Source organism: Theropithecus gelada, chromosome 12, assembly GCF_003255815.1.
Source record: "Theropithecus gelada isolate Dixy chromosome 12, Tgel_1.0, whole genome shotgun sequence".
NCBI lineage: Eukaryota > Metazoa > Chordata > Mammalia > Primates > Cercopithecidae > Theropithecus > Theropithecus gelada.
Window position 1 is genome coordinate 66,703,312 of NC_037680.1, and position 24,160 is coordinate 66,727,471.

Consider the following 24,160-nt stretch of genomic DNA (forward strand, 5'->3'; position numbering starts at 1 on the left):
TCAGCCATTTTCAAATATATTTAATCAGGTATTTTAGAGGAATGCTATTAGTTCTCAGATGGGCAGATTTTTGGAATATACAAAGTATGGAAAAACTTTCATAGGATAAAAAAGAATAAAAATAAAACTTACATTCCTTGAGTGCACAATATTTGCCAGATATTCTAATGTTAGCAGGCATTTCCAGTTTGGGAACTATTATAAACACAGATGTTATGGATAGTCTTATCTCTCAGAGTACATGTGCACGATTTTTGTTGGTTATACATCTAAAAATTATCATTTCTAAGTCATATCATAGGTATGTGTTAGCTTTAGGTGATAATACTAAGCATTTCCCAATGTGGTTGCCCCAAGTTTTCCTCTCATTTATGGTATAAAAGAATTCCAGAAGCATTTATTTCATCTTATAAGAACCAGAACCCTGATTATATTATTAGCATTAGAATTAAATTTTAAAAGTTAAGCCAAATAGAGACCAGGCCTGGTGGCTCACACCTGTAATCCCAGCACTTTAGGAGGCTGAGGCAGGTGGATCACTTGAGGTCAGGAGTTTGAGACCAGCCTGGCAAGCATGGTGAAACTCCATCTCTACTAAAAATACAAACATTGGCTGGGCATGGTGGTGGGCGCCTCTACTGTCAGCTACTTGAGAGGCTGAGCCAGGAGGATCACTTAAATCTGGAAGGCAGAGGTTGCAGTGAGCTGAGATCCTGCCACTGTACTCCAGCCTAGACGACAGAACAAGACTCAATCTCAAAAACAATACAAAATGAAACAAAACAAAAACTAAAACCAAGTAGAATTTCAAGAAATGAAAAAAAATAACAGTAACAAAAATTAACCCAAAGCATGACCTAAGTTGAGAATTAGACATAGCTGAAGACAATTTATAGAACTTTCAATTTACAGAAATTATTCAATATGCAGCACAAAGATATAAAGATGGAAAATATGAGCAGTTAAGAGACATTGAAGGTAGAATGGGAAGGTCCAACATATGTCAGAGAGAAGTTCCAGGAGGAGAGAATGGGGGGAGGCAATAGTCAAAGAGATAATAGCTGAACAGTATTTATGTTAGATGATAGACATTAATCCTCAGATTTAAGGAACTCAGCAGATTCCAAACAGAATAATTAAACACCCATACCTACACATAAAATTTTAGAGCACCAAATATAAGAAAGAATATTAAAGAAACTATAAAGATTACCTACAAAGGAATTGAAGGAAAGGAATAATATCTTCAAAGAGCCAAGGGAACATTCCTATTGGTCTAGGCTTGAAAAGCCAGCTAAAATATTTCAGAAGGAATGTCAAAGAAGGTTGTGTTTAGAAAAAGAGTGAGTTTACCACTTAGATCTTGACAGAAAGATTACTAAAGAATGTACTAACTGCAGAAGAAACTTAAATCTAGACCAAAGGAATATTATATAAGAAGCACTGGTGAACAAAGAAATTAATATTATAAGTGAAAAAGAGAAACATGCAAAGCAGTTATTTAAATAAAATATGAGAGAATAAAATGAGCAATGTAATGCTGATAGACTTTACAACTTAGGGAAAATGGGAAATCATCTGGAAAAATACAGATTTCCAAAATTGACCCAGCATGTGTGAAACTTGAAAATGTGAAGGAATAATACAAAAAAAAAAAATCCACTTTTTTTTTTTTTTTTTTTTTGCTGAGGTCTGCTACACTTTTGCAAAACAGATTGTTCCTATCTTATATAACCTGTTCCAAAGACTAAAATAAATGAAGTGCTTTCCAACTCATTTTACAAAACCATTATAACATTAATACCAATACAGGAGAACTGTTTAAAAACTATAGGCTGATATCACTCATGAGCATAATACAAAAATAAGAAAATACATATGCAAACCAAATCCTGCAATGTATTAAAAAGAATTACAACCAAGTTTGGTTTATTCTAGAAATGAATAAATGATTTAGCGTTTGAAAATCTATATAAGTTATCACATTAACAGATCAAAGTAGAGAAACCATTTGCTTATCTCTACAGATGGAAAAAATTATTTAAAAATCACCCATTCATAAAAAATATCTTAGGAAAGTAGGAATAGAATGGGACTTCCTTAATCTGATTATCTTAACTGCCAAATCCTACAACAAACATTGTAGTAAAACATGGAAATATTCCCTTTAAAAGCAGGAACAAAAATAATTCTGCCATTGCTACTACTATGCAATTATAGCCAGCAAAAAAAGAAAAGAAAAGAAAAATGAATGACATCAGGGCTAGAAAGGAAAGACCAATTATTTATTTGATGGAACATTGTCTACATCAAAAATTTTTAAATTACAGATGATGTATTAGAATTATTGAAAGTTCAGCAAGTTTGGATACCATCCAAAATATAAGAAAAATATAGGGTATTAGTTTGTTTTTCACGCTGCTGATAAAGACATATGCGAGACAGGGCAATTTACAAAAGAAACAGGTTTATTGGACTTACAGTTCCATGTGACTGGGAAGGCCTCACAATCATAGCGGAAGGTGAAAGGCACATCTCACATGGTGGCAGACAATAAGAGAAAAGAGAGCTTGTGTAGGGAAACTCCCCTTTTAAAAACCATCAGTACTCATGAGATGTATCACGAGAACAGCACAGGAAAGACCTTTCCCCATGTTTCAATTACCTCCCACTGGGTCCCTTCCACAACACATGGGAATTCAAGGTGAAATTTGGGTAGAGACACAGCTAAACCACATCATTCTGCCCCTGGCCCCTCCAAAATCTCATGTTCTCACATTTCAAAACCAATCATGACTTCCCAGCAGTCCCCCAGAGTCTTAACGCATTTCAGCATTAATTCAAAAGTCTACAGTCAATAATCTCATCTGAGACAAGGCAAGTCCCTTCTGCCTCTGAGCCTGTAAAATAAAAAACAAGTTAGTTACTTCCTAGACACAATGAGGGTAAAGGCATTGGGTAAATACAGCTGTTCCAAATGGGAAAAGTTAGCTGAAACAAAGGGGCTACCGACCCCATGCAAGTCCAAAATCCAGCAGGGCAGTCAAATCTTAAAGCTCCAAAATGAACTCCTCTGACTCCATGTCTCACATCCAGGACATGCTAATGCAAAAAGTGAGTTCCCATGGTCTTAGGCAGCTCCGCCTCTGTGGCTTTGCAGGGTACAGCCTCCCTCCCAGCTGCTTTCATGGGCTGGCATTGAGTGTATGCAGCTTTTCCAGGTACACGGTGCAAGCTGTCAGCAGATCTACTATTATGGTGTCTGGAGGACGGTGGTCCTCTTCTCACAGCTCCACCAGGTGGTGCCCCAGTAGGGACTCTGTGTGAGGCCTGCAACCCCACATTTCCCTTCCACACTTCCCTAGCAGAGGTTCTCCATGAGGGCCCTGCCCCTGCAGCAAACTTCTGCCTGGACATCCAGGTGTTTCCATACATCTTCTGAAATCTAGGTGGAGGTTCTTAAACCTCAATTCTTAACTTCTTTGAACCCACAGGCTCAACACCATGTGGAAGCTGCCAAGGCTTGGGGCTTCCACCCTCTGAAGCAACAGCCCCAGCTATACCTTAGCCCCTTTTAGTCATGGCTGCAGTGGCTGGAATGCAGGGAACCAAGTTCCTAGACCGCACACAGCATGGGTAGCCTGGGCCTGCCCCACAAAACTATGTTTTCCTCCTAGGCCTCTGGGCCTGTGATGGGAGGGTCTGTCGTGAAGACCTCTGACACGTCCTGGAGACATCCCACCCCCACCCCTCCACTGCCCTCCCCACCCTGTTGTCTTGGGGATTATCATTTGGCTCCTCATTACTTATACAAATTTCTGCAGCTGGCTTGAATTTCTCCTCAGAAAATGGAATTCTCTTTTCTATGGCATTGTCAGGCTGCAAATTTTCTGAACTTTTATGCTCTGCTTCCCTCATAAAACTGAATGCTTTTAACAGTACCCAAGTCACATCTTGAATGCTTTGCTGCTTAGAAATTTCTTCCACCAGGTATCCTAAATCATTTCTTTCAAGTTCAAAGTTCCACAGATCTCTAGGGCAGGGGCAAAATGTCACCAGTCTCTTTGCTAAAACCTAACAAGAGTCACTTTTGCTCCAGTTCCCAACAAGTTCTTCATCTCCATCTGAGACCACTTCAGCCTGGATTTCATTGTCCGTATCATTATCAGGATTTTTGGTCAAAGCCATTCAACAGGTATAGGAGTTCCAAACTTTCCCACATTTTCCTGTCTTCTTCTGAGCCCTCCAAACTGTTCCAAACTCTGCCTGTTACTCAGTTCCAAAGTTGCTTCCACATTTTCAGGTATCTTTTCAGCAGTGCCCTACTCTACTGGTACCAATTTACTGTAGTAGTCCATTTTCATGCTGCTGATAAAGACATATGTGAGATTGGGCAATTTACAGGAAGAGGTTTATTGGACTTACAGTTCCACATGACTAGGAAGGCCTCACAATCATGGCAGAAGGTGAAAGGCATATCTTACATGATAGCAGACAAAAGAAAAGAGAGCTTGTCCAGGGAAGCTGGACAAGGGAAGGCCTTTTCAAGACCATCAGATCTCATGAGACTTATTCACTGTCAGAACAGCACAGGAAAGACCTGCCCTATGATTCAGTTACCTCCCACCGAGTCCCTTCCACAACACATGAGAATTCAAGACGAGATTTGGGTGGGGACTCAGCGAAACCATATCATATAGCATTGCTGTATAGTCCCTTGTATCCTGCAGCTCAAGCTGGTGAGGTGCTCTGAATGTGAGGGACTATCTCACTAAGAGCATGAGGCACTCTGATAAAGATATGGAAGATTAGGGCCTGACCTTCTCAGTTTCACTGATAACAGAGTAACTAACACTTGCTGTGATTTACAAGATAGAGAAAAGGTCCAAAATTTGACATTAGAGAATTAGGTAGCCAGGCTTCTTATGAACAAATAACAGGGAAGCCAAGTTGGATATTTGCATTTCCTATTCCACCACATTTTAGGAGAAGATGTTTAAGCATTATGAAATATGATCAGCTACTCCCTCAGTGAGGTAATATGCATTTGCCTTTGGGGACTTGGGTTAGCATGACTCCACGTGGTAACACTGATTAGGCTTAGGTGGTTTGGGCTTAAGATACAGCATATTAGCTGGATGCTGTAAGAGTAGAACAAATGGCTTTAAGTGGCAAGACTTATCGGATGTGATTCTGTGGGAGAAATATTAATAGCCTTAAACTGGTACAGGTTGTTTTGAAATTAAGCCTGCCAAGACACTTGTTTGTCCTTGAAGAAGAGAACACAAGAAGATAGCTGTTCAAATGTATTTTTGCAATTAAAAGTAATGGCAAAAACAGCAATTACTTCTGCACCAACCTAATGTAACAAAAATACCACAGACTGGGTGGCCTTAAACAACAGAAACTTATGTCCAGGTTCTGCAGGATGGGAAGTCGAGATCATGGGCGACAGCACAATTGGGTTCTAGTGAGGGCTGTCAAGGAGCCAGGGCAAGCAGGCTGTCTGGTTTCTGTTTTTATAGGGGTGCTAATTCCATCCTGAGGGCTTCACCCTCATGACCTAATTGCCTCCTAGAGTCCCCATCTCTAAATATGATCACATTGGGGATTAGGGTTTCAACATATGAATTTGGGAGCAGGGGGGAACACAAACACTTAGGCCATCATAGACTTACAGGGCTGATTCCTAGCTGAGTTATTTATTATGATCAGATGTGGTATAGATTTTCTCTGTCAGTGGCATATTGCCAGGAACATCAACTTTGGAACTGGGAAGAGACATACTTAGCTCTCTGAACTGTTTTTTCATCTTTTATGTATGCATATATTATTACCTGTTTTTCATGGTTTCGGGTTTTTGCTGTTGGGGATTCAATCCAAGCAATGTTAGTTTCCTTATGTTTCTGTCTCCTCATCCGCTGCCTCCCATCCCCCATCCCCAACCAGGACCCAAAGATGGACTATGTCATATTGATGGGTTTTAATTTTGCTCTTAGAAAAGAGAAGATAACTGATATTAATCATAGAAATTCCTATGAAGCTTTTTTTTTAATGAGACAGCAGCCTAATTGTTCACATGTAATCTCAAATTGGGATGATGTATTGTGATAAAGAGGTTAGATTCACTATTTTCTCATCACTTTACATAAATTAGATGTGTAGAGTCAAACTCAGTTTTCAGATCAGGCTGGTTGGGAGTCTGGAATGTTGATAAGAGACTGTGTACATTGAACTTCCTTGTACATAAAAACTGGGTAGTCTTAGATCAGATAAAGTAGCAATGTCTCAAGAATTGAACTATCTTTGGAACTGAGCTAACCACTCTCTTGGGAAATAAAATTTTAATTTAACTATCTGATGGGTTCCCAGGAACTGTCTTTTAATTGGTGGATAGTCCTTTACATTGAGATGGTAATTTAGTTCAAAACCAGGAAGTATATTTGGGTTCTTAGAAAGACCTCTAGGAAGCCAATCAAACAAGCACCTTGTGTCCTTTCATATAGAGAATGGGTTATCCATAAATTGCCTCTTGTAACAATAATTCCAATTCTTTATTACAAAATGCAAGTAAAATAGAAGAAAAGTTAAAAAAAAAAAAACAGTGCAATTCTCATACTGTTTCAAATATTTTACTGAAGGTGAAGGAAGGCCTGAAAATGAGGCCAAAAGAGGTGAGAAAACTGCACTAGTAGCTCATTCCCACCTAAGGACCCCTTAAAATGATCATGGTTTTCTTAGAGGTAATCCAAAACTATTCTATTCAACTTTTCAAAATGAAAATCATTTTATTGGACTTTTTTTCTGACTACAAGTATAATCAATCTGTGTTGTAAACTTTTTTTATAAGTTCAAAAAATACAAGCCTTTCTCTAAAATTCTTAGTTCCCACAGTCTCAGCTAATAACTTTACCTTGCTTTACTGAGCACTGACGTGATTCCATTTTTCTTCAACTCTATTCAATACATATATAATTGGTGGATATTTATTTCTCTTTTTTTGGCCAGAAAAAAATTCATATTACTGGAAATACTTAAACTCAATGGACAGTGGTTCCATTAAGTTTTAAGAGCTTCAGATCTTGGTAGTTAGTGGCAAGAATATCCACAAATAGACTAAGTTTAGGGGAGGAAATAACTTGCTGGGGAAAACAAAACATTTTCTTTGATTTCTTCATTATTGTCTCAGGCACTATGGTAGGCCAGGTCAATATACTTTTTCATCTGGATTTCTGTGGCATGATTGGTTCATGCCACTGATCTCTACCCACATGCTCAGAGTTGCCAGATTAACCCTAAATCTATTCAAGAACAATTTTTTACATCATTTTTACAATTTAAGAACTTTCAGTGGGTGTCTGTTACTTATGTTAACAAATCACCCTAGCTTGGCACCAGCGGGTTGAACATGCTTTGCTAGTTTATTCTCTCACAGATTCATTTTTTCCCGTCCATATGTGTTCTATCTGCTCTATGCTCATTGCCACACCTGTTCTTTGGCATAGGCTATATGCACTCATTCCCTTCTTTCAACAATTTAAATGCTAGGATGGCAATCTTAGCATTTAAATTGTTGAAAGAAGGGAATGAGTGCATATAGCCTTACCCACGATCCAAACTTACCCACTTCTCATTGACCTGTTATTTGCATTTTACAGTATTTTCTGTCCTCTCCCACTATTATGCATTTACTAGTTTGTTTGCCTATAGCTACACTTTAGTTATTTTATAACTATCTTATCTCCGTGGCTGGCTGTATGTTGGAATTGCCCGTGTAATATGAAATATAATATCCATGGTATAGATCCTTGTCCAGAAATACAGAAAACCTAGAAAATATCATTGTTCAGAATACTTTATCGCCCTATTCAAGCCAAATATTCTACCATCAGAAGTCTACTAGTTTTGTTGACAACCCATCATTTTTCCAAATCTCCACACCTTTACAATGGATACTACTCATAACAATTAAGGGATTAGGAATTAGATAGGAGGTTTGCTGCCTAGAACTAGGGCCAGATTTAGCAGGCCATTCTGAGGACACCTGAGATGTTGGAAAGCAACACAGAATAATAGAAGGAGCACTGGCTTTGGACTCAGGCCTGGGTTCAAATTCAAGTTCTAGTACATATTAAGTTACCTTACTTTTTCCATTTTCTCATATTTAAAACAGAAATTATACATACCTCACAATGCTAGTGTGACGATTAAATGAGATGACATGGCCAGGTGCAGTGGCTCACGCCTGTAATCCCAGCACTTTGGGAGGCTGAGGCATGCAGATCACCTGAGGTCAGGAGTTGGAGACCAGCTTGGCCAAAATGGCGAAACCCCATCCCAACTGAAAATGCAAAAAAATTATCTGGGCGTGGTGGTGGGCACCTGCAATCTCAGCTACTCTAGAGGCTGAGGCAGGAGAATCGCTTGAACCCCGGAGGCAGACGTTGCAGTGAGCTGTGATCATGCCACTGCACTCCAGCCTGGGTAACAAAGAGAGACTCCATCTCAAAAAAAAAAATTAAATAAATAAAATAAAAATGAGATGGCATGTGAAGGGCTGTTATGGTTCTCAGCACATAGTAGATGCTCAATAAATAGTAACTATTATTATTATCTCTAAGTTAGAGTTAATTCTCCACTATATCCAATAAGGTTAGCAGTTAGGTGAAATATCACACACCATAAAATACGACTACATGGATAGTTTCTTATGTTGAATTATCTGGAATTCGTGAGTACCAATTCATTCAACATTTGGCAGTTGGTTTGCTTTCTAAGGAAAAATGTTCAAAAGATTGAAAACTGCCTCCTTAGCCAAGGACCACAGCAGAACTCACTCTGTCCTCATAGAGGGCATATACTGTAAGACGTCAAGATAATGCCTGTAGTGCTGGGATGAATGCATTTCAAATGCCAAGTGCATATGAATTTATATTGCGAAACAACTCCTAAAATGATAGAATCTTGGCTTTGAGAAATTTTATTCTTCTTTGTAAAAATCTCCCTCATAGCTTCCCAGATAGATCACCTGACTTCTGGTTGAAGGGGAAGCTCACCATTTCACAAACCAGACCATCGTCTTCTAAATTATAACCAATAGACAGTCCTCTCTTAATTAAATCCATAACTTCCTGCTGTAGGATACAGTAAATTCCTCTTCAAAGTTTAGCCTGTTAACTTCCTTTAAAATTCAAGACGGAGAAAATTGTTAAGTACAATGAGTTCTGAGTTCCTCTCCAAAGAACCAATATGTCAGTATGTTCAGCTTTCCTGTTCTTTGTTCTCCATCTTAAAGTCTTTCTTGTTCTTTACGTCTCTTTGTCCCTAGTTTCAGTAAACAACCCCCTCCTACCCTCTATCACCTGCTCTGTCCTTAGTCACTTGCTCTGTCCTTAGTCATCCTTAGTCACCTGCTCTGTAACCATCCTTCCCACCAAAACTACTCACCCTGCCACTCCGGCTCCTACCTTTGCTCTCTTTAAAATAGCCCAATCAGAATTAGCTTAGACTGTGTGGTCCAGCCCTACCCGGGGAAAGACATAGCAGTAGGGACTAGCTGCATTAGGAATAAGCTCCCTTCCCCTCCCTTGTCTAGTGTGCTCTCGCCATTACTCCATCTGCAAAACACACCCTTCTATATAAGTAAATTGCCTTGCTGAGAAAACTTTTGCCTGAGTGCTATTTTCACTTGGCGGCACTGAGCATTTACTTCCAACACTGCCATGACTTCTTCCTGCTGGTTCTAGTACTGCCTGTCAGAGCAATGTAGATTAAATACAGTCCCTTGTCCATACGAATACCCCTCAGATCTCTCTTCTCATTCCCCTTAACTTCTTCAGGATAAATATTCTAATGTCTTCAGTTATGTGGCTATGCCCCCTTTCAAGGTATATTAGTCAAATATTTAATTTAAAAATCATGAGCTAATAAATATATGAAAGTCCATAATTCCAGGGAGAAGCTAAACTATTTTGATCAAATTGGGACAGATTGTTTTTAACACCCAAGGCAGTGAGACAATGGAAAGTGACTCATATTGAAAGGCACATATGCCCTAAGTAAAAAAACAAAACATGTAATATAATATGAAATTTGAAATAGTAAATTTTGGACCAATGGTTACTGCAGTATTTATCTGATTTTTAACTATGTCTTATATTCACATTTGTAAGCAAATAAAAGTTGGCCCCATCTTAACGCCAAAAATGGTTATCAAAATAAATGTAGGTGAAGACTTATAGAAGTTTGGATTCATGGGCCTAAGCAGTAATGCTTTTCTTCTCTGTTTAAACTGAGATGAAATGATATAAAGTACCAAAGCAAAGAATCATGCTCAACTCCACAAACATTTCATGCCTTCCATATGTCGGGTGCTGGAAATAAGTACATAAGATACATAGATTACACAGAGCACATAGTTCCTATCCTCAAGATGCTCAGAATTTGGTTGGGGGGAATGGTAGAACAAATATAGGTAACCATAAAAGACAACAACAATAACAACAATATCAGAAGCTTCTTTATTTCCAGGCATGTCTACCTCTTTGGGGATTGTTAAATCTACTTATACCATAGAAATATAGTGTCTATTAATGATGATTTAAAGATTTCAAAATGTATTTAAGTTCAGCATAAAGATCTTTTGACAGATCTTGTATAGGAACATGAGGCTTGTTTACTGACAGATGTACATCAGTAAACTTAAAGAGCAAACTCAACAGAAAAATGAATGCAGAACAACTTTAAGAAGCAAACAAGTGATAGGAAATAGACTGACAGTATAGTTGACAGCTTATAGAGTTGTAAATATAATGAGCAGAACTGGATTATACATGACATGGTCAGGAGATACTGTTCCACAATACTGTCATGCTCTGCATTAAACTCTTATTTGGAACTGTTCCCTAGTTTGGGTTGCCAGACATTTAGTTACACTTGGAGAACCAGAATGGGTCTAGAGAAGCCTGACAAATGGGAGTAAAGAAAATTCTGTGAGAAAAACTAAAGAATTTTTTTCTTCAGGAATGAGAAGCTTGGAGGGGCTATTTGATTTTCGTCTTCCACATAAGGAAGATAATGTCAATCACTTCTCACTTCAGTGACATAATGAATAAGACTACAATGGCCTACAGTACTGTTTGGAAAATTTAATTCATAAGAGCTTTTAATCATATCATGATATATATTAAAATACTATGGGAAACTGTCATGGTTTGAATGTTCCCTCCAAAATTCAGATGTTGCTGATGTGATAGGATTAAGAGGTAGGGCCTTTAAGAGGTGATTAGGCCTTTGGAGCTGTTCCCTTGTCAATGGGATTAAGACCCCTTTAAACGAGGCTTTTTGCAGCATTTAGCTAGGGTTCCCCACCTCTGGAGGATCCAGCCCTCACCAGAAAACCTACCAAACCTGCTGGTGCCATGATCTTGGACTTCCCATCCTCCAGAACAGTGAGAAAACACATTTCCGTTCTTTATAAATTATCTAGTCTTAGGTATTCTGTCACAGTAGCACAGAATGTACTAGAACAGAAACTCTGCTGGTAGGTTTACATTTTCACTTGTTTGGCTGTACCTATACAAGGTAATCTAATGATTTCCAATTTGATACTGGGAAAATGGTAAATAAGAAGAGGTCTTTCCCACAGTGTCATTAAGGTTCACAACAAAGTTTTAAAGCCTGCTTGGGCATAGAAACAACTAGGAGTAGTAAAAAAGAGTTCATGAAAAATTTCAGGAGCAAAGGATAAGACATCATTTTATTTTTCTTTCTTTCTTTTCTTTTCTTTCTTTTTTTTTTTTTTTAACACAGAGTCTCGCACTGTCACCCCGGCTAGAGTGCAATGGCGTGATCTTGGCTCACTGCAACCTCTGCCTCCCAGGTTCAAGCGATTCTCCTGCATCAGCCTCCCAAGTAGCTGGGATTATGGGTGCCTGCCACCACGCCTGGCTAATTTTTTGTATTTTAGTAGAAACAGGGTTTCAATATGTTGGCCAGGCTGGTCTCAAACTCCTGACCTCGTCATCTGCCCACCTTGGCCTCCCAAATTGCTGGAATTACAGGCGTGAGCCACTGCATCCAGCCAAGACATCATTTTCATACCTACTCCTAGTTCTTCATCAAGAAATATTTTTAGGTGTCTTGAGTTACAGAAAGTGTTAAAGAATCAATAACACCATTTTTGCTTCTGAATTTTTAAAGCTTTGTATCCTAAAACCTTAATTAGAGTCTGACATGAAAATGTGTCTGTTGCCTACTCAGAGAAGATATCTGGGCCTCTCAGCCAAATCCAAATAAAATCTTAGCAAATATGAGATAAGTTCACTGTTTGGGAGAGATCATTTTAGATTGAACACACAAAAACTAGCACATAAAACCTGGATCAATGAGAAATATATGTAAGAAATAGCCATGTTTTCCAATAACCACTAAAATTTTTTTTTTTCTCCCTAGACCAGTGGACTATTATTATATGAGAAACGAAGAGGTAGAATCTCAAAATGACTTTCCTCAATGGTCATACCTATGTGCTGTTCTATCAGGGTTCATATCCCATAATGGTATTTTTTTTTTCTGTCTCCTCAGTAAGTTTATCTTGTTTGCATTTAAATTTTCATCTGTCCGCTCAGTTGGCTTTGGCTTTTTATTTTGTAACCTGAGATAAGTTCTGGGCGTAGGGGTGGAGGTGGTGGGAGCAGGTGGGGAATTAGTGTCATTTTCTATTCTTTATAAATCTTTTCTCTGATTTGCGTTACCTCTCTCTAGTGTACATGAGTTCTCTAGTCTCCATGTGAATGAACACTCGCAAACTATGCCAACTCCCTCTCCAGTCCTCACCACTTCATTATCAGAAAACAACTGAGACATTTGACTCTCTGATATGCTTGTAAGAATCCCAGGGTCTGGATCCTTCCTGACAAGGTCACATCATCTCACTGCTTAGAGTACTTTTAGAAACGAGGTCCCTTCTGCCTCACTGGCATAACCTCCCTTGCTTCTCCCAGAGGTGCAAGCTCTGACTGGTCTCCCTGAGGCAAAAATGGAAGTTAAAGGTGCTCCTTTAAGTAGAGAAACCAGTGGAGGGAGTCAGCTATGTACCTCTGTGGTCTGTCTGATGTGGAAGTTTCTTGGGGCCGGGGTTGGAAATGGGAGTTCTTTACAGAGCAAAGAGTAAGTGAGTGCCTTGATTTGATTCTGTTAACTGCAAGTTTACTATTTAACACGCAATCCTCAATCCAGCTCAGTATTTCTTTCCTGTCAACAGCATGGACCCTAGGGTGAGATTGCTTATGTTCAAATTCCAGGATTTTATCATTGCTGTTTTTATGGCTTTTACTTCCATGAACTCTGGAGAAAACAAAACCACTAAACACTTGCTAGAGCCCCTCACCCTAACCACATTCGCCTTAGGCCATCGCTGGGTCCTTCCTCACCCCAGCTTCATTCCCCAGCTTTTAAAAAGTTGCATCAGCACTTTCAAAATCCTGCAGTTGGTCTCTGCCACTACCAGTTTGAGGAGTTCTTGGTTCCTGTCGCCTCTATCCTTGTTCAAGCCCAGGTGAGGACAGAGGGGCAGAAATGCTGTGCCCTGACTCCCAGTTCTAGGCTGGGCGGCTGGGAGGAGAGCCAGCTTTCCCGAATCCCAGCAGCAGAGGGCGCCATGTTCCCTCGACGCATCTTCCCTCCAAGTCTTACATGGCACCATCTTGACCAGAAGCATGGCCTGCAGCCCTGAGGAGAGAAGTCAAGGCTCTTTTCCAGGCCCAACCCGCAAGGACCTGCTCACACTGGCCTGGACCTGAGGGAGGCCCCGTAGAGAGGAGAGCGGAGAGGGCCACCCACAGAAGGGTGGCAGTGCCGTCTCCCCACCAGCCCCAGGCTTGTCCCCCCTGCTCCACTCTCTCCAGTGCACACCCATGAGGGCAGCCAAGCAGATGGCAGAGGCCACGGGCTAGGTCCTCCCTTAGTCATCCCTGCCAGACTAGTTCTCCCTTAGTCATCCCTGCCAGACCTGATCGCCTTGGCCCCCTGAGATGGTGAAGGAAGGGTCCGGCTCCAGCCTGGCAGGAGCAGCTCGGCCTGGTGTGTAGGCCTCGCTCCCTCGTGGCCCGCTTCATTTGTAGACCAAAGGCTGACTAGGACTAACACTTGGTCCAGTTTGTTCTCAAACTGAGTGAAAGAAATTTGCAAGTTCATGGGTTTCTCTTTTGATGGAGGCCAGAGACCTTCTCACCCACTTTTTCTTTCCTTCTGAACTGGTAACCGGGAAGTAAAAAACATAAATTTCTAAGTGTCTCCTCTGCCTAGATCACATCAAGAACTGACACCATCCCCTCAGTGTGGAACCCAGGGGTCTCCTAAGGATGATTCCAGCACTAGGTTGATAGAAGTTTAAAGCTGGGGAAGGAAGAGCACAAGAAAATTACATAACTTAAGTGAAGAACTAGGCCTAAAAGTGGAACCTTGCATTTGAGCATAACTATTTAGCATGGTGTGCCTCAAATACATAGAACTGAATAATTTGTTTTATGTAAGTATAATCAATTTGTATACATTAAAACTGATACTGGCTGGGCACGGTGGCTCACACCTGTAATCCCAGAACTTTGGGAGGCCGAGGCGGGTGGATTACCTGAGGTCAGGAGTTCGAGACCAGCCTGGCCGACACGGTGAAACCCTGTCTCTTCTAAAAATACAAAAATTAGTCTGGCATGGTGGCAGGCGCCTGTAATCTCAGCCACTCAGGAGCTAAGGCAGGAGAATTGCTTGAACCTGGGAGATGGAGGTTGCAGTGAGCCAAGATCGCACCATTGCACTCCAGCCTGGGTGACAAGAGCAAGACTCTGTCTCAAAAAAAAAAAAAAAAGAAAAAACAATTGATACTTATCAGACAAATCAATTCATATAGGTATACTCACATTCTATGATTGCCAGGATGTACCAACTCCAATCCCATTAATCATACTAGCATGAAGAAAAATTACATTTCTGGGCCACTGCATTTGAATATAACTTCAGCTAATTTAAGCCTGGAGAAAAATAAGAATGCTTGATTCATTTAAAATCTAAGAGATTCTGCGCTAGATTTTTGTATAACTTACATTTCTCAACTTTTCTGCACTCTAGATTTATTTTTTACTATAATGTACCTTCAAAGAGCTAAGTCTCAGTTTCTAGATTGTTAGTTTTTTAAGTTCCATTCTCTTTCGTTGTACTGCTGAACTCTGGGCCTCTGTGTCCTCATGTGTAATGTGGAGTCAAAATTATCACTAAGGTCCCTTCAAGCATGAATTTCGCACTGAATAATCCGTTGCAGAACACAAGGAAAATAATGGTTCTTTTGTAGTTCTCTTGGGACTTTTACTATTGCTAAGAATCATGCTGGGCAGATGCAGGCATCACATGGATTGTGCGGGGAAGTGTAACGGAATAATGGCCATGTTTTGAGGCAGTGATATTCAATGCTTTAAAAAGTGAGAAAATGGCCTTTCGAGATACTTTGTTTGAAAGAGAAACAAGCTTGGAAAATGTTCTTGAGTATTTCTGTATAGAAAAGTATAAAATGCATGTGTCCTTTAAATGTTTAAGTACTTCCAACACTTTTGGTTTGCATACTCATGGTGCAAATGAGGTGGGAAGGGCGGAATCCCTGGCCTAGCTCTGCAAGAGTGGGGTTTCAGGTCAGAGCAGGAACCCTTAGCTGGGAAGGCCGCGGCCAGGCTGCGGGGCCCCCTGCAGGCGGGCTCAGCGTCGCGGCCTAGCACCTGTTGTCCCAAGGCAGGCCCCGCGGGGGAGAGGCCTTGGAGGGCAGAGCCCCCTCCCACCAGGGCGGAGCTCAGGAGAGTTCGCAGCCCAGGTGGCCGAGACCAGGGGCAGGGCCAGGGGCCGGGACAGCGAAATGCCTCCCTGGCTCTTTCTTTCATTGACCTCTGCGATGCCTCACTGGCTTCTGCTTTCATTGATCTTTGTGGGTCTGTTCCCGCTGCGGCGCCGGCAGCTGCTTGGTAGTTGCGGGGGGCGTGAGGGTGGTGGCCCAGACAGACCGGCTGACAACCCAGCTCCGCCCCGCCCGTCCCTGCCTCGGACCCTGCGCCTGAGGAAGTATCGAGGCAACCCTCTGCCACCCGAAATTCGTGGGCCGCTCCCAGAGGGCGCGCCCTGAAGCTGAGCGCCCCTAGGCGGCCGTCTGGGGGCCGGATGCGGGGCGCAAACCCGCGAGGAGCGCGCGGCGAGCGCGGCGGCGACGGCAGGAGGAGGGGCCGGGAGCCCAAGCGCAGCCAAAGGACGCCCCGTCCTCCACATGCTGCCGCTTGGCTGAGCCGGGCGCCGGCGAGAAGGCGGCGCCGTTGCCCTGGCAGCTGGACTGCACTTTGCCCCCGCCGGGCCTCAGCTGCCGCCCGCCCAGACGCCAGCAAGCCCCCCTTACACTGCAGCGCCGCCCCGGGAGCTTCGGAGACCCGCCCCGGGCCTGAGCGCAGGCTGCCTCCGGGGTCCGCACGGCTGTCCGGACGTGCCATGGGCGCGCAGCTGCCAGGCGATGTGTAAGTGAACATCTGGGAGGTGGGTGACTGATGAATGGCGAGTGTGTGTCGGTCTTTGTCAGCTGTGCCTTTTAGATTTTTCAATGGCAGAAACCCATGAGTTACAGGAGGCTTTAATTAAACGAGACGTTTCTCAGCCCGCTGCCGTGGATAGAGCCTCACATCTCCGTCCCCTAATGGAGAAGAGTTAGCCCCCACCGCTTCAATCTTGTTCTGGGCTTCCCAATGAAAGGTACCTCATTATGAGTTGCAATTCCACCCTGCTTCCTACCTGAAGAGTGAAGATTTTCAGGTGAGAGATTTGCCCATGAACATTGCATTGATATGCCAAGCTGTCAGGCTTGTGCTCTGAATGGCATATCATGAGCAAAGTATTAGCTCTTGTGCTCTTTGGAGCTGTGGGAGGCTGAATATGGAGGTGAAATGGTGCAAATAAGAAATTAAGAGGAGTAGACAGGTAAGATCCTGCCATGAGTGAAGGGGTCAAAGAAGCAAAGCAGAACAATTGGCGTTGTCTCGCTTATGTCTCTGGTCTGACACCAGCCCCTCCCCTATCCTTTAGGGGATTACGTTAACATAAAATTGTAAACTAGTAAAGGTTCTTATCAAAGACCATCTTTTTAGGATCTAGTGTATGTGACAGCTCTCTCAGGGAAATTTTTAGATAAGAATTGAGAGGAATATGGAATCTACTTGTATTATGACAAAGTATAAATCAAACCAAGATCAACAGTTGGCTCTTTTTCCCTTTGGATGAGGCTGTTTTCAAGCACCTAATATGGCTATCATAAATAGATGGGAAATAACATTATTTATGCATTCTGCTTTCAAGGAGCATAGTCTGGAAGAATAATTTCAGTTTTTAATTTTGTTTTGCCATTAAACAAAAATTATAAGCATTACTTATTTAGGTTCACACAATCTTGTAACAAAAGGGTGCTTTAAAATTGTAGACCAACCTCCAATCCATTTTATTATCTCCTCTATAGCACTCCTGACAGGCCAGCCACATTTTGATTGAACACTTCAGTGACAGGGAGCTCATTACATTTTGAGGGGTTCCTCCTTTTCTGTTGTTAGCAAGGCCTTGTTTACGCTGAACTGACAACCCCTTAGGAAGCCGCACCTGTTTCTCATTAGTCCTACCTGGCGAATAGCGCTCCAACTGTGAACTTAGAAACAAGATTTTTCTGCAAAAAAGATCTGAAACTTTAGTCAGAGTCTGAGAAGGGTCCGTGACCCAAAAATAGTTAAGAAACGAAAGGTCTAAAGTGATACAAAATAATATTTTTGTCTCCTTTGCTTGACAGCCTTTCAGATCCCTGAGCCTCAGTTTCTCATCTGTAAAATGGGAATAATATGCTTTGTCTAACCCTAGGGTTACTGTGAGGATTAAATTAATAATCTTAATAAAGTACTTAGTAGAGGTGCCTAGGAGTCAGTAAATGTTAGTTATCTTCAATAAATACTAGTTTTTTGTTTCCTTCCTTACCCACGACCCTTCTCTGTGCTAAAGATCCTTAGCCTAAAATTGAATTCAGTAAGTCAGCGTAACCCAAACAGTGCAGGGTGCAATAAGTTGCCATCTTCAAATGAAATCATCTGTTGCTTAATTGGCATTTGTAGTAAATACACAGAAGTTGACTAAAAACCTCACCTCCATACCCCATGTGCTTTGCTGTCAAGCAAAGGAGACAAAAATAAAGGTAGGCTTTATTAATTTTTTAATTATGCAGTTAAGCATTTCTTGAATCTGAATTTCTTTTTTCTGTTGGCTTGTATTACTTAAAGCCTCTGTATGGTTTGCAGTTTGTTAGATAGATGTTTTCATCTTATGTCATTCATCATGTTAATTCTACTTTTCAGTTTTGTGTCACCTACACATTTGCTGAGTTTATTCACCAGACATTCAAGTCACTGAAAATAGATAGGACATGTTCTTTTGCTATGATTGTGGTACCTCTAGAAACCTGTGGCACAGTAGGAATGGTCCTGGATTTTTGGAGGCTGGTTTTGGAGTCTGGCCCTGATACCTATTAGCTTTGTGACCTTGAGAAACTTATTTTCAGTATCAGTAAAATGAGGTAACATCTGCCTTTCAGGGTGGTTGTTAAAATTCAAAGTAATGAAAACGCCAGGTACAATATTGGCTGGAAATCTAGTTGGCCTTCAGTAGATTTTGCTTGAACTAATGAATTAGCTGGACTCAGCCCTTTCTTATCAAACTATTCTAGTCCATAGAGCAGTCTTCTCCATAAAGACATTATGAGAAAAATGTCTTGCTGAAAAGTAAAGATCTTGCATATTCCCTGATCTACCACAAAAGTAAATAACATGAGTTTAAAAATGAATGATTCTTAGCACACTGCTAGTTCCTAGAAATCCCCAGTCTTTCCCCCCACCCCCCATTGTTCCTTGTTTAATGTTTAAGTTTGAATTTTGCTAGAGATAGATGTCAAACTATCAGTCTGTGAAGTCTAGGAATTCTAATTCTTTCCTTTAGCTTTGAATATTAAAAATAAAAACACTGGGGGGAAAAGTTGTGTTTGAATCTGTAGCTTCTTGAGGCTGCCCTTCTTCTCCATGTTTTTCCAGAGGTTGCCAGGATAGTTCTGTGCTGACATCTGCAGGTTCTCCTGGTACCCTGGAATATAATTCACCAGAATGTGAAGGCATGGATTCTTTTAAAGTGACCTCTTCTTCTTGCACCTTAGTTCTCTCTTAGTGAGGTTTCCATGCTTTCCAGCTTGAAATCATTTGCTTTTAAGGCAGCAAAACAGTTGTTGAGCAGTTTTGTTTTCTTTCTCATTAGTTAATACGCCATCTATCCTTGGATTTGAGAATTTTAAAATGAGCCTTTCTTACTACACTTTCCGTATAGTAAGTATACTATGCACAACATGCACTAAGTCGGTGGTTGAGAAATAGAACCACTCAAGGTGTTATGATGTTGAAAGTTTTGGCAGTAGTAAATAATCAGTACCTCACATGCGAAGAGCCTTGTATTTTAAGAATGAATTTATTCCTTGTAAGTTAAAAGTTGTGAAATTAAGAGTGTTTCACAAGGGGCTGAAGGTAACATAAATTACTGAAGCTGAATGGGAGGGAGTAACAGATATGTGACCCCAAGAGTGAATGCCTAGCTTAGAAGTATTCTAATTCAGGACAGTTTCAACACTGCACTGGCCCAAACACTACTGCAAGTTTGTAGCCTTTGCATGTAAACAGCCTGCAAGAGGCAGAACTATGTAAATGTCACTGTTTTATTCCCAACATCTAACATACTGCAGGCATATGGAGAGTTGACAAATGGGAAACCTTTAATAAGCATTCATTAGTCACCTTGATGTAGAGAACTGTTCTGTACAAAATAAAGAAAAAAAAAAAAACAACTCCTGCCTTTGAGGAATATCTAATCTCATTTGGGGAGACAGCACTTATACATTAAAGACGAGACTTCAGTTCAAGAACAGAATTCTGAGGAAGGGTGGGAGGAGGACTGGGAAGTCTGCAGGAAGGAGATGGGGCTTCCCCTATCCTCAAAGATAGTACTTGGGTTTAAGTAGGGAACAGGAAAAAGGGTGCTGGGTGGAGATAAAGGCGAGGTGGTGTGTTTCAGCTTAAAGGAGGACTAGGAGTAGGAAATGAGCATGGGTGAGCCAAGGAGACTCACTTGATGGGAGAGGAAATTTCCTTGTATTAGTGAGAAATTAAGTCCATTGGGTAAAAACAGGGCTTTAAAAAAATGTTTATATTAAATGTACCTGTCTTCCCCCCGAGACACTGTACTGTTGGCCACAGAAAATAGGAACCCTACAATAACTCCTTAGGTAAAGAAGTGGAGTATATGGATCATGAAAGAACTATGAAACTTTAAATGGCAAAATTTTCTGAATTCTTGGTCCTCTGACCTAGAGTCCTAGTGAATTTGAACACTATGTTCTTCCATGTTTCTATACCAGAGTAATGATTCTTTTCAGTGCTCGAAATTACATATACTGCTGCCTAGAACTTAATTCAGCGCATAGCACTTAACACTCTTTTATTAATTTATGCCTCCTACTTGTTCTAAAATGAAGTGGTTTTACTAAAGACTAATAGAAATTGAATCTGTAGGGGAGGAAAAATGCTCTTCTACCCTCTTAGGTTTGTGACCAAGGCCTGTGAATCAAACTGATAAAAGAGTAATGGCATAAATAGAACAGATTTAAACACACATATGCACAGGAGTTTGCAAAAGAAATGTGACTCAAGGAGGTGGTTAGAATTTGGGGCTTATCTGCCAACTTAACAAAATGATAAAGCGAGGAGAGGTTCTAGATCAGGTTTTCTTAACTAGTTGGTCAGAGCTCCTTTTCATTTCTCTGTGAGGATTTATATTATGGTGCTGGAGGAATTGCTGCAGATTGAAGGTCAACATTCATGGTCATAAACAGGAGTGGCCAGATGAAGCCACCTGGTAGCCAGAGTGACGCCCAGAAGGGCTTAGGGAAATACCTGCTTGAGTATGTGTGTGGTTTTTATCCTCTACCTGGAGGACCTGGTAAATAAGATGAAGTATTGATACCTGGACTTAAGACATCTATCTCCTGTTCAACAGTTAGTCTATCATCTAATTGTTCCAAATCCTAAATTACTGTTGTCATTCTTAGATTATACTTCTCTTTCCTCAATTATAATCTGGAGATATAATAGAACACTTAATAATTAGATGTTAGTAGCTTTAGGAGACAATCTGGAGAGAGAAGGAATGGAAATAACACAGAACATGTTCCATGTTCCAAGGAAGTTCTAGATGCTTTACATACAGAATCACAATTTTTATTTTTCTGAGACGGAGTCTTCGCTCTGTCACTGAGGCTGGAGTGCAGTGGCGCGATCTCGGCTCACTGCAACTTCTCCCTCCCACGTTCAAACAATTCTCCTGCCTCAGCCTCCCTAATAGCTGGGATTACAGGCGTGTGCCACCACACCCGGCTGATTTTTTAATTTTTATTAGAGATGGGGTTTCACCATGTTGGCCAGGCTGGTCATGAACTGCTGACCTCAGGTAATCCACCCACTTTGGCCTCCCAAAGTGCTGGGATTACAGGTGTGAGCCCCCGTGCCTGACCAAAATCACAATTTTTAGATGACTGAGGTAGAGCCCAGTTTACAGATAAAATCATACCATACTGCTTTATTCAGGTTTATTAGAATCTCAAACATTGTCTCCATTGTCTCATTTCTTAACAAGGTTATTTTCTCTGCCACTCTATTGAGAAATTTTGGCCCCAAGAGTGACCACATGGAGTCATCCTGAGCCCATCCTGTCAGTGAGCAGCTGTACACTGTGTGTGCTCTAAGTGCCTGAGGACAAAACCAAATTCTCCGTTTCTAAGGACCCTATAGTAGTGTTCTTTTGGTGACCTTCATACTGACCAAAGTCATATTTACAGTGTTTTGTAGCTTTTACTTTTTGGTGAAAGACAAAGAACATTACGTTTAAATTGTGTCCATTTCTGTTTGCCTGTTTAACCAATGTCATTGGATCCTGCTGTGAATTTATAGTCCAAGTGAATGATTCTCAATATTCCCAGTACAAAGACTTCCATTTACTGTCCAGTTTTCACAGAGCCCTACAAGAAAGTATATTCTTTCTCAGTATCCATTATTAGAGAACACATAATGACAAACATATTACTAGAAACTGAGTTACATACATTTTTTATACTTATTTTTTATTTTTATTTTTTTTGAGACTCAGTCTCACTCTATTGCCCAGGCTGGAGTGCAGTGGCTCACTGCAAGCTCCACCTCCCAGGTTCAAGCAATTCTTGTGCCTTAGCCTCCTGAGTAGCTGGAATTACAGGCACCTGCCACCACACCTGGCTGATTTTTGTATCTTTAGTAGAGACAGCGTTTCACCATGTTGGCCAGGCTGGTCTCGAACTCCTGACCTCAGGTGATCTGCCCGCTTTGAGTTATGTTTTAATGAATTGGTATTTCTATTAATCACATCTACACTGAAATTGGAAAGAAAAACTTTTTGAAAGATTATAACATGGTTTTTATTACATATTTACATTAATTCAGGGTGAGACCAATTTTAAGCCATAACTTGAGATACAAGGCATTAGAAACCTGTGTAAAGGCTTAAGAGTATGACATAAAATGGGACAAAGGTAAAATAAACCATCTCTGTTAATCTAGTTTAAGATGGACTTCTTGGGAGTTACAGCCTATTCGTTTACAGAGCAGATTTTGGAAGTTACTTTTTTTTTTGGCTAGTTTTGTGTTTGGGTCTAGCTCATGTCCAAATTATGGCCTTTTTGTGATACCTTCCACTGGCATGTTGCCAAGAAATTTACTCCTTTTGATGACACTGCACCCAGAATGGAGGAACACAGCTACGAAATGAACTACAAAGAATGGGCTAGCCAGGCATGTTGGCTCACACCTATCATCCCAGCACTTTGAGAGGCCAAGGCAGAAGGATCAGTTAAGGCCAGGAGTTCATAACCAGCCTGGGCAACATGGCAAGCCCCTGTCTCTACAAAAAATATAAAAAATTACCTGGGCATGGTGGCATGTGCCTATAGTCGCAAGTACTCAGGGGGCTGAAGCCAGAGGACAGTTTGAACTCAGGAGTTTGTGAGGCTGCTGTGAGCCACAACTGGCCACTGTACTCCAGCCCAGGCGATGGACTGAGAACCTGGCTCTAGGAGGAAAAAAGGTGGGGAGCTGCAGTAAATCACATTTTTTCTTTGACGGACCCAACAGAAGCCCCAGTTGTTGCTAGATCTCTTCCTGAGGATACTGTCAGGGCTCATTCTATATTTTTAGTGCTTTGAGGCTTCAAATAACATTGAAACACATAAAGGGGCTTTCTTTTCGTCATGTATGACTATAATGTGTATATATGTGTCTGTGCATTGTGATCTGAGGGGTAGGGGACAGAGGGAGAGGGAGTGGTGGGTGGAAGGGCACCGTTAGATGTTATTACTTACAGCCTGAATAAATTATATTCTCTTTCTCCTTTTGATTGTTAATTTTGGAAGCACTTACATTCTATGGACACAGGTTCCAAACACATAGTAGACACTCAATATAGACTGGTTGGATGGTTAAGGGATGCTCTGATAGTTTTTTGGTGTATCTTGAGAACTAAGGTATAAAAGGTTGATTTAAATATTTTTGAGAAACTGTGTTTTTAAAACATTTTATATTTCTGTAATTAGCCAGTTAAAATGACAAGAAGGCCAAAACACTTTTTCTGGTTGATATGCAGCATTTAATGTATCACACCTTCAACTGATGACCATAGTAACTTCCCAAATGAATAAGACTAAAAATTAATTCAGGACAGCTGATTACACCTGCTAAGGCTAATCATAGCTGCCTAGCCACTGACTTGCATTAATGGCTAACATTGTTGAAACTTTATTTCCTCCTTATGAATCAACTATCTTATTAGGAGTGATTGAAATTATACAAAGTTTGTTCTTCAATGGCGTGCAGGCTTGTACTGTAATTGCCTTTTAAGTATTTAAAGTTCTGTATTGTAACTGCCTTTTAAGTATTTAAAAGTATTTAAACAGCTGCTACCATGAACAGTAGATGCTGCACATGAACTTTTT

General features: G+C 40.9%; 1 protein-coding gene across 7 annotated transcripts in view; it reads left to right on the plus strand.

The window, feature by feature from the left end:
* Positions 1–24,160, plus strand: part of C12H2orf88 (chromosome 12 C2orf88 homolog) — a 342,050-nt gene that overhangs the window by 305,761 nt on the left and 12,129 nt on the right. Inside the window, exons 1-2 of one of the 7 annotated variants that reach the window (XM_025403894.1) lie at positions 16,299–16,541; positions 20,147–20,151. The exons of 5 other annotated variants lie outside the window; for them this stretch is intronic. The gene's annotated coding sequence lies outside the window, so the exon portion shown is untranslated. Of the gene's footprint in view, positions 1–16,298; positions 16,561–20,146; positions 20,152–24,160 lie in introns of those variants that run through there. One more of the 7 variants, XM_025403897.1, reaches the window with a different exon arrangement.